The sequence below is a fragment of the Ambystoma mexicanum genome, chromosome 4p, assembly GCF_040938575.1.
Source record: "Ambystoma mexicanum isolate Mex_15411 chromosome 4p, UKY_AmexF1_1, whole genome shotgun sequence".
Taxonomy (NCBI): domain Eukaryota; kingdom Metazoa; phylum Chordata; class Amphibia; order Caudata; family Ambystomatidae; genus Ambystoma; species Ambystoma mexicanum.
Window position 1 is genome coordinate 716,711,139 of NC_090927.1, and position 10,867 is coordinate 716,722,005.

Here is a 10,867-nt window from a genome sequence, read left to right on the forward strand (position 1 = left end):
CTCCCTTGCTGATCTGTTGTCTCTCTCGGCACCGTGCACCTGTCCACCCTCTGTCTTTCGGGCCCAGATACCCGCTCACCTTGCCTACCTCCTGCACTAGCTCTGGGCCACCCCTTGCATTGGGGTCTGTATCTGTACCCATACAGTCCCACACCCACTTTTCTTCTGCACTTATCAGATATACTCTATCTGATTAACCTAGCAATTGCCACTTGCTGGCTGCACTACCACTGTTTATTTATTTATGTATTGATTTTACTTATTATTTATTATTCTGTTCTCTCCTCTTTTCTGCACTTTCCACCTCTCCCCCTTCCATGAACTTTCCCCCTTTTCCCTTTCCTATGCACCCGCACGTTCTCAAAGTCACTGGGCCTAGTAAGATCACTGTTATCGCTTCTCAGCCTTTTGGCTAAGATCAAGTGTAGTATCTGTTCTTATCAGTTTAATATCTGATACGCCCTCGGGACCATATATTAAACTGATTTTTCGAGCAGGGAGATGGAATGGGAGCTTGATCTGTACACTCCGCGCATCAACCTGGTATTGCAGTACCTTTAATAATAAAATAGTACGTTTGCTGTTTTGGTTCTCCCCTGTTTCCCTCCCTTTGCCTGGTCGTGCTCTGAAAAACTCATGTACGAGCGCGATATTCACAAAATATAATTTCATTTTCCTGATTACCAGAAATGTATTAAAACAACCCTCATTGTTTTATATAACAGCAAACAACAAACACAGCAATCCATGTATGTTGTGGATATATGTCACAAGCATTGTCATTGGCCATGACAATTAAGGGCCCGATTTGTGGCATTTATTGCACTGGGCAAAGTGATTTTGCACTGCTGAAAAGTGACTTTCCACTTCCGACACAAAGCCTGATTCATGGAACTGTGCAAAATTAACTTTGCACTGACTTTGCCCTGTAAAAACACACTGGTCAGAGCCCTTCTTTCCCCTGTTATTGTCATTAGATTAGGGATTCCCTATCTTTTATTTTAAGTAATGTGTTTTCTCTAATTGAACATTAATTCAACATTTAGGGCATAGTTATAAGCCTCAAAGTGTTTCCTCTGGAAATAAAACCAAACAGTAATGTTGTTACTTCATGCAGTAGTTTTGAGGGACTGCATGATTCTGAGTTACACAACCCTTGAATTATTCCCCATTTTGTAGATTGTCATCACCACTTGCGATAATTACCGCATGTGGTAATTACAGCATGTAGTAATGCTTTTGCGTGGCAGTAATGACCTCCACACAAAAGCAGTCAGAGAAGGAAAGTTTAAACCTGAAAATGTAGGATTTGGCAGAGTTGTGAAACATTTAGTAAAAATATAGTTGTGTTATCTCTAACGGCAAACTTATAATTAGGCCCTGAATGCAAAGCACTGAAGATATCATCTGACTTCTGTTGTTCAACCCAATTTGAACTCATAACAGCTTTTAGCATCTCTCACTTCCACGCTGCATCTTCACAATAGGGATACACCTTTTCCAGATTGTTGTCATTAGGATGCAGAATCTCCTCGTCAAATTGATGTTAATTATCGCAAGAAAGAAGAGCACAGTTGAGTATCTCCTCTCAGACTTCTTCCCTGCTCATGGTTGTCACAAAAGTGACACAGATGAGAAATCAGACAAATATTAAATCTCAGGAAACAAACTTTTATTTTATTTTTAGGTTCTTTTAAATTTAGCAAAGGAAAGCAGACCAAATTGGGAAAAGGTTAAGGATAGTTCACTCAAATGTTTGGTTTCCCACCTGGCGTAAGGTATCCCTAAATTCATGATGAGAAGGGATTTTTCTCTTTTCCTTGGTTCTTCTTAGAAGGCCCTCTTGGCCAACCTAGGTCAGGCTGTAAGGTTTCCTGAAACCTTCTTCCTACTTCTAGTCTGTGATGTCAGGCGTGAGAGTTTCCCACATTCTTTATTAGCTTAGCCAGTCTCTTAAGCATACGGGTTTCCAGCAATTTTGTTTCCTTCTGCCAGTTTCTTCCATTAAGCTTTTCCTCATTCATCATCTATTCATTACTTTGTTTTCTACTTCCTCTTGATGCTCATCATGCTCTTCAGACTTTATCTTTTTGACCTGTGCCTGATTTCCACGAAATCCATCCTTATTTTTCTCAACCACCAGCTCCACAAGGTCGCATTCCTTTTCCTCAATTCTTCCATTCCTTAGTTCCTCATTCTACCTCCTTGCCCCCGCTATTGCCCAACCTAATTTCCCAACTTCCCCTCTGTCACAACAACTTCCTATTGTCCATACACCTCTTTCTCTTCTCCAGGATCTTTGTTCCTTTCATGCTCATTTTGAATCTTCAATATTCTACAAACTCTCACCAGTATGGACCCTTCTTAAAACTTAAAACACCCACACTATCTATGAAGCCCTTTTGACATCCCGGGCCTGTACTCTCTGTGAGTGGCTTCACTAGTGATGATAAATGGGACTAGGATTGGCTGAAGACAAAAGGTTAATCTCAGTTTGTTAACTTATTGGGTGTTGGACCAAGTCAAGTCTAAATGGCTGGACCAGCATTTTGCATTTCATGTCTGTCTTGATCAGGGCCTTCACAGAGCCTCGGGAGCTTTGGTGTAGCTCCACTGAGTACAATTCTTCAAATCTCTAGCATGCTCAGGGTAATTGCTTCAAGTTCTACCATTTCCTTTGTGGCTGATCTATCCTTGCTGAATATCCTTAGAGCAGACCACTATCCTACACGGAAATGCTCCATGTCCAAACAGGAGATTTTCACTACCTACTGATGCTGCATATGCCTGCAACTGAGGCCGCTCAAGAATGTGTGAAGATCCCCTGGTAACTGGGTAGAATCCAAGGCAAGCACATGGTTGTCCATGCAAAAAATTATGTTTGCCTGGGGACATTCAGAGTCCCACTTTCTCAAATTAACATTTCTGCATAGAAGTAGGTTCATAAATCGTTGGGTGTGCTTGGCACTTGTTCCTCAAAGTTGCAGGAAAGGGGTGGTTTGTTGACTTTTCTATATCTATATGTATAAAAAGGTTTAGGTATGTTTCTGTACTCAGCTGATGCAACTTTTCAGTGTTAGGTTGCTCTCTGTTGTCAATATGGGAAAGTGTACCTGTGTGTGCCCTTCCAATTCGACAACACCTATCATTTAAATAAAAAGAAAGAGCATGATTCTACGCAGTCATCTTCACCTTCCACTATCGCAAACATTCAAAATAATGTCACGTTACTTCTTTCCACCCACACTTGCCTTCACACAGAGCACTGTGGTTCCAGTGTCAATGAAGAGATAATTCCTGGCTGAACATTTCAGGCTCTAAAGAGTGAAACGCTGTAGGACGGATGCCTCCTCACAAGCCAAAACTGAAAGCAGATGTTCTAATTATACTGCTACGCAATCTTAGTGCATCACAGGGACTCTGCAATGGAACAAGGTTGACAATTATGCATCTAGAGACACATCGTTGAGGCCCTTATAATCGATGGAACTTAGATAATGTTCTAATACCATGCATACCTCTCATTCCATCTGATACAACTGTGCCTTTCGAATTCAAAAGAAGACAGTTACCTATACCTTTAGCCTTTTCAATGACTATTAATATGTCACAAAGATTTACGCCCCCTTTCTGGAAGCGATCAGTGGTGACCATTAATAAATCACACTAACCTGGAAGCGATTTATGGTAATTCTGGTATTTAAGAAGGGGGAGAGAAGTGACCCTATGAATTACTGACTAATATTGACCTTTAGGATATGCTAGAGAACAGCCAGGAACAGCTAGTAGTGTGTTTTTGCTCCTGTGACTGTCCCTTTCTTTTTAGAGGAGAATTAGATGATAAACAGGGGATGTTCCCCCAAATGTCCCAAAGCTCAACACTCACTAGATTGGAGAGGAAGCCTGTCCCTTTGCTCACACCACGAGAAGTCCCGGCAGGGGAGTTCCTCACAAGGCCTAACTCGTGAAACAGCCCTCTTTAATAGGGCAGCCTGTAGTGCCTCTGCCCTTCGTCTTTTGCTTTGGTCCTGGGTGAGGCCAAATATGTGAAATAATTGAGTTGTTGCTAACTCCCCTCTAAAATAGCTCATTTGTATTCCTACCTATACACTGTCCAATCTCCTCAGAGGTCCTCAGAGATCGCAAATACTCTCTGGGCTCTTCACACACTTGTGTCACTTCACTCTAGTTGAGAATGCAAAATATATGTTTTGTGCGCAAAATGGAGTCCTGTATTTGGTTACCTAGTTTGTGGCCCTGCAACCTTACCTACATGTCTCCACCACACATCTTCTATTTGGAAGAGGAGTACTAGCAGCAGCAGCACCTCCTTGCAGCAGCAGCACTAGCAGCCAGAACCACCAGCAGTAGGACCCCCACAAACAGTCAGACCAGTAGAAAGCATGAGGAACAGCATCAGCAGGCACCAGTTTATGATGGCGACCGGTGGTGATTCCCCACCATATGCAGCCAGCAGTGGCAGCAGCACACCACCAGAGGAGTAGCAGGACCGGTTTCCTGCAAGTAGGGCAACATCAGCAGAGGACAGCCTTGGCCACCTACTGTCCGATGTGGGCTTCAGTGAGAGCATGTTTAGCAGCCAAGCACTACTGCCTGCATTCCACCCCACCACCGTCATGGAATCATACTCTGAGGTGGAGGCCACCATCATTGAACATCAGCATGAAGCAGGGGAGGAGGAGGACTAGACGGCATTCCAGGGCATCACTGTTTCAACCGCCTACTTTGCAGTGCTCGAATGTCTGTCACCAGTCAAGGGGCCTGAGGAGGACTCACAGCAGCCACCAACAGTATGGAAGAGGAAGTGGGTAGCCACTACCGCAACAGCAACCTTCACCACCACCATCGCACCAGCAGATAACCCAACCACCACCACTGGACCATTAGCTGCCATGACCACACCAGAATACAACCACAAAATCAGATTCTGAAGAAGGATGGGAGGATGATGAGGAGGAGCAGACATCTGTCACAGGGCTGCACCTTCCTTCAGAAGTCAAGAGTCATATAAGCAGTGTCTGGTTCACCAACAGTGAGCCGGAGGAGGAAGACGATGGCTCAATGTCTCCACCAGCACTCAAGAGGAGAGTGGCAGCAACCACCAAAACAACTGGTCTGGAAGATGGCACCAGCACCACGGCACCATTAACTGGCAAACCAGCAGCATCCACCCACATCACGGGACCAGCAGCCGCTGGACCATCAGCTCCCACCATCATTGCCAGACCATCATATCCCAGTACCTCTGCCGGACCATCAGCACCCACAACCACCACTGCTAGACCATTAGCCGCCGAAAGTACTGCCAGACCAGCAATCCCCAGCAGTACTGATGGAGGAAAGGCAAGGACATGGAGCAACCTTGCCATTCCGCCTTGAGTTAGCAGAAAAAGTGGTCCAAAGTAAGGACCCTCCCATCCCCTGCACACTATGTAATGCTGAACAAGAGCAGCCGATAGTTACAATAATGGACTCATAATAATGTAGAGAAAAGTAGAGAGAGTACAAATATACAACATAACACTATGGTGAAATCTCATTATTTAATAACTTTTGTATCTTCATAAAATCAGGCAGTCTGTAAATGGCTGACACGTTGCGGGGCAATCCTCCCTTCTTCAAGAGCAGTACATGACTGAAAATAATATCTAGAACAACCTTACAATTGATTGCACATATTCGAAATAGTCAATATAAAGTCAATTTAACTTTAAGCAATAATTACCACTCATGTGACATAAACAAAAAGAAAAGCAATTTCCTTGGTGAAGACTAGAAAAAGCCATCACCTGACAGTCCATAGAGCCAACTGGATGAGATACCGTGAAAAATAAAAAACGAGAAAATGAGACCCATGTGTAGCCTGATAGCAACATGCAGATAATGCTAGGTTCAACGGAGGACAACAAATGTATGGCCTACCTGGCCTGATAACTGATGGAGTTCAACGTATAGAGATAAAAAGGATGTCCCAGTGTCAAATGTCTATGAGTAAATATAATAAGACAATAAAAATAATGATAAGTACCACATATGCTGATACGGCTAATAACCAGCTCATTGTGAGCCCTGACGGGAAGGTACAGACCTGACCAAATTCTAGCGAAAATACATTCTTCTTCAAAAATGCACAATATAGACTCCAGAATAGAATGAGAAGGAAGCGGTCTTTGGTATGACTCTTCTGCTTCTGTGAATAATAATGTTGCAACCCATCAGGAAATGCCAAATTTTAAGGAGCACAATGTAACAAAATGTAACAAATATGTCCCTTCCGAGAAGCAGAGAAGAGGTGAAGGACAAGACCAGTAGGTGCCGGATGATTGAGGAGTGACACAGCAAGCTCATGAGTGCCCGACCCTCGGTAGCAGTGGCATTTGTGGGGGAAGGGGTGGTGATGGGGCCTCGCCAGAAGCCAGGGAAACTGGCAGACAAGTACTCCAGGAAAGTATAAGTACGTACCTAGTCTTTCTTGACTATTTCTGACTCACTCTCTCTCTCTTTTTACACACACACACAGGCACACACACACACACACTTTCCGAAACTAACAACCACACGACAATTGTGAGGCAGCAGTGGCATTGACGAGGAAAGGGGTGGTGATGGGGCCCGGTCAGAAGTCAAGGAAGCTTGCAGACCAGCCATATAGGAAAGGATAAGTACATACTTGGAGTTACTTGACCGTTTTTGACTTTTTCTCTCTCTTTGTCTTTTACACACACATATACACACACACACACTTTCACAACTAACCACCACTTTGTCTTTTGTTTTCTGCCTAGAACCATTGTGAGAGAGCAGTGGTGTTGGCTGGTCAAGGGATGGCGATGGGGCCCCACCAGAAGACAAGCAAGCTTGCATACTAGCACTCTAGGAAAGCGTAAGTACCTACCTGCTCTTTTACTCTCTCTCTCTCTCTCTCTCTCTCTCTCTCTCTCTCTTTGTCTTTTACACACACATACACACTTTCCCAACTAACCACCAAAAAACGGCGCAAAGCTTCTCAGTTCACTGCGCAAAACCAACATGGATCAAAACGAACCTTGCTCATGCCACATGTGAAACTATCATGAATCAAACAAAATAGTTTGTTTAATTCTGCAAAACCGCCATGGATCAGAAAAGTATTGCGCAAAGTTTATTGTGATGCTGTGCAAAACCAACTCGTTCTTTCTTTGGGTGTTTATACAAGCGTAATTGTAATTTTTAAACTATACAAACCCCAAGCTACAACACCAGAGGTAAATGCCTAAGTGTGCCTGCTTAAAAGACCAGCCCTGCTTATGACTTATGTTGGCCTGGCATTTTCAAGACCAGATTTATTATACACATTCTTGTGAGCTGTAGGTACATGAGAAACTGTCTCTTCAGGGGTTAGGAGGATTGCTTCAACTATGAAAAGTCAATAAGCTTGAATTATCTTTCATTAATATATAGACCTCTAGGTAAATGTATAAATGCCAGCCAGCTCCCCAGTGTGTATGAGAGTAGATATCTCCTTATAAGTGTGTCATCTAGTCTTTCAGTCTTTCAGCGTATTCTCTTGATTGTTTCAATGTTCGCATTTCATTCACATCTGAAAAGCGTAATCTATACATAGGTATGCAACAGATATGTTGGGGTTCCAGAAGGCAATCTAATGTAAGGCACTGGTTACAGCTACCTGTCAGGAAACAATGAGCATGCTCCCTGTTCAATTCAAGTCAGGCTTTAGTTCAGATATGTTATATTATATTGCTAATTAGTACAGCGCCGAACATAGAAAATAATTAATTTCTGTGCATCAAATGTGCTAGAATGAATTTAGGGTGGAGAAAAAGTAAAGCAGGGCTCAAAGCAGTGGGTATGAGGATTATATCATTTGTGGGTAGTTGACGTTCTGCGCATTCTTTCTGGCTATAATGCTAACATTCGGCAGTAAGTGTAGAGGAATGTGTTGCCAGTGAAGTAGTTTCCTCTTTAAGAGTGTCTTGTAGTTTACTGTGAATTTGAGGACTTTCAAGTCCCTGGGCAGGTTATATCAGAATATTGTGATGACATCAAGCTAGTGATAACTAACATTGTATTTGAATTTCCCCATTATAATATCAATATTCAAAGCATTTATACAATCATATTACAATAATAAACAACTATCCCATTATAAAATAACTAACAATTGAAAACTGATTCTCAATTTCTTTGCTCTATTTATTCGCAATTGCTTAGACAATGGTGATCTAAGGATCATCAATGGGAAACTTGGATTGTAAGTCAGTGGCCCTCATTACAACCCCGGCGCTGATCCATGGCGCTATTAGCACCATTGTTGGTGCCAGTGTTGTAACGAGTCCGCCATGGTGAAATGGGGAAATACGGCCCCATTCCAAGGTTGGCGTGGCGGTATTTCCCCATTTCACCAGGGCCCTTCCCCATTCCAATTTTCGCCCCATAGGGCTCAATGGTACAGGGAAAGGTGCTATGTACGGTACTGCAAATTGCGGTACCATAATTAGCACTGAGGTCCCTTTGCGGCACCCTACTTTAACGGCTGGTCAAACCAGCCGTTAAAGTCGGGTCACGCGAAGGGACCTCGTAATCAGGCGTTAAGGGTTTAACGGCGCCGACACCTTTTACGGCGCCGTTAAACCCTTAACGCCAGGGTCGTAATGACCCCCAGTATCTTTTTCCACTATGTTTTATGATGTAGGCAAATCACTTTCTGTGTACTTTACTGTGCTACTGGAAACCATTATAGGGTTTCAAGAGTATGGATGATACCGTTTTTGGGTGATGACAATTTATTCAAGGCATTCTTGTTAGTGGCCTCTGTATTTAAAGAGGGAGTTGGTAGTATTTGTATGTATTTGTATTTATTGGAACTTATTGAGCGCATTCAACAAAGCGCTGAACATAAAAATAAAAGGACACTTCAAAGGTGAGTTATTGATGGCAACTTAATCAGAACATACAACAAAAACAGTGTCTACCACTTGAGACATTCCTGTCCCATGCACTCCAATATTACTGAAAATACAGTGAATTGTTTACGTGATGATTCACAAACTTTAATTTAACATGAAAGTAGACAAAACAGTTAATTACAAAATAAATAACTTGAGGGTATATCTCTTGCCCATACAGTAACAAATATTCATAGAATCACATGACGGGCCCGTTGTTAGCATGCTGGACCGCTTGCGGGACCCACTAAGGACGTCTGGTAAAACCAGGCATCCTTAGCGGGTCCCGTGAGCGGACCTCGTAATGGTGCGGTAAGGGCAACTTTACCGGCACCGTTAACCCCTTACCACCCTCCTTGTAATGAGGCCCATTGCTTCAGTTGTATGTTGTGAAGGTTTCGTGCTAGGGCCTGTATTACTCCCCTGCTACTTTCCTTATTGAAATCTTTGGAGCATCTTCTTCGTCATCAAAAGTTAACTGTAGGTGTGCGCTAATAGATCATTCAACTTCATCAGAACAGACCAGGGGATAATGGAAGAAGAAGAACAAGATGTAAGTTAGAAAGAGTGACGAATGAAGGTTGGCTTTATGTCGGGTTTGAAAATAGCACAAAGATGATGATGTACACATGGAGATAGGAAGGGTATTCTGATGTTTTTGTAAATTATCTTCTATTGGATTATTTCATGTGTTATTCAAAGGAACTGTGTCAAACTGTGACTTTTCACCCAATTTAAAACAAGAAGTGTAATGTAAACTAGTTTGGGCTCTGTGTCTATGCTTGGTCACCCTTATTTGTAGGAAACATGTATGCCTCTCCAATTAAAATGTTCACCTGTCGCCATTACTATGTTGTACTGCCGGTATTATTGTTTGATAGAGTAAAACTCAAATTCGTCACTTGTTTGGTGACAGAAACATTGTTTTCTGAATTTGTTTGGGCATGGCGTAGGCAAGTTTTGAGCAGATGTTGGAAAGGTGGTGTACCATTATAATATCATTGTGGCATTTGGGGAATGGCCTTTATTTATGTAGTAATGGGGTGGAGAGCTTGATAATCACTCTGTTATCACTGCCTTCGGCTATCTGTGACATTGTGTTAGTTACTTTTTTCTATAGGTTGAATGATGTTTTTTTCACAATAGCAGCCTCCATATAACTGACAGAAGAGCTCAGAAACGGATAAGACTAGAAAACACTTGGCCCTTCAGTACAACTGTCTCTTTCAGCAGGTATACAGCACCCTGCCATTTAGAGCACAAAGGACCACATTCTGGATTTATATCTGTACCTGGTCCTGAAATCCTGAAAAAAACAATCACCAACAAACTCAATAGTTTTATGGCAATGCCTGCCAAAACCCTATGCCATGCCTACTCAAAAGTCCAAACTATTGGCTTTTCCAGTACGTGTTTACTTTTGACATGATGTATTAAAAGACATGTGTCTCGTATTATGATGAAAATAATAAAAATCAACATAAAAAAGCGTGTCTCAAAGCAATCTTCATGAGAGAGATGTGCATATTGGATCAAAGATTTATGGATTAAAAAGACACACAACGACCATATAGTTAAGATTGAAATCTTATTTCCAAAGCTGGATATGCATAATGACAGAATGGCGCAATGCTAGCTTGCAATTTGAATGGAATTGATATGCATTTATTCAGTTGCATGGATGGTTAATTCAGAAATTCAGAGTTAAATATTAAATGCCACGTAAATATTTCACTCTCATTTAAACTTTCCATGTGTTTTATTGCGAGGGGTGCTATACCAGGGCGCCCATTTTCTAATGCTGTCGAATAAGCTCTGGATGTTAAAACAGGTGTCAAGTCGTGACTCAATCTCACTGCCAGAAAATGAAACTATAAATAAAATTACTTTCATGCCGACCA

General features: G+C 42.2%; 1 non-coding gene across 1 annotated transcript; it reads left to right on the top strand.

Annotated features, from left to right (window-relative positions):
• Positions 1-392: 392 nt before the first annotated feature.
• Positions 393-577, top strand: LOC138460351 (U2 spliceosomal RNA). The gene has a single exon (XR_011263119.1). It is a non-coding gene; the product is annotated as a U2 spliceosomal RNA (small nuclear RNA).
• Positions 578-10,867: the final 10,290 nt, after the last annotated feature.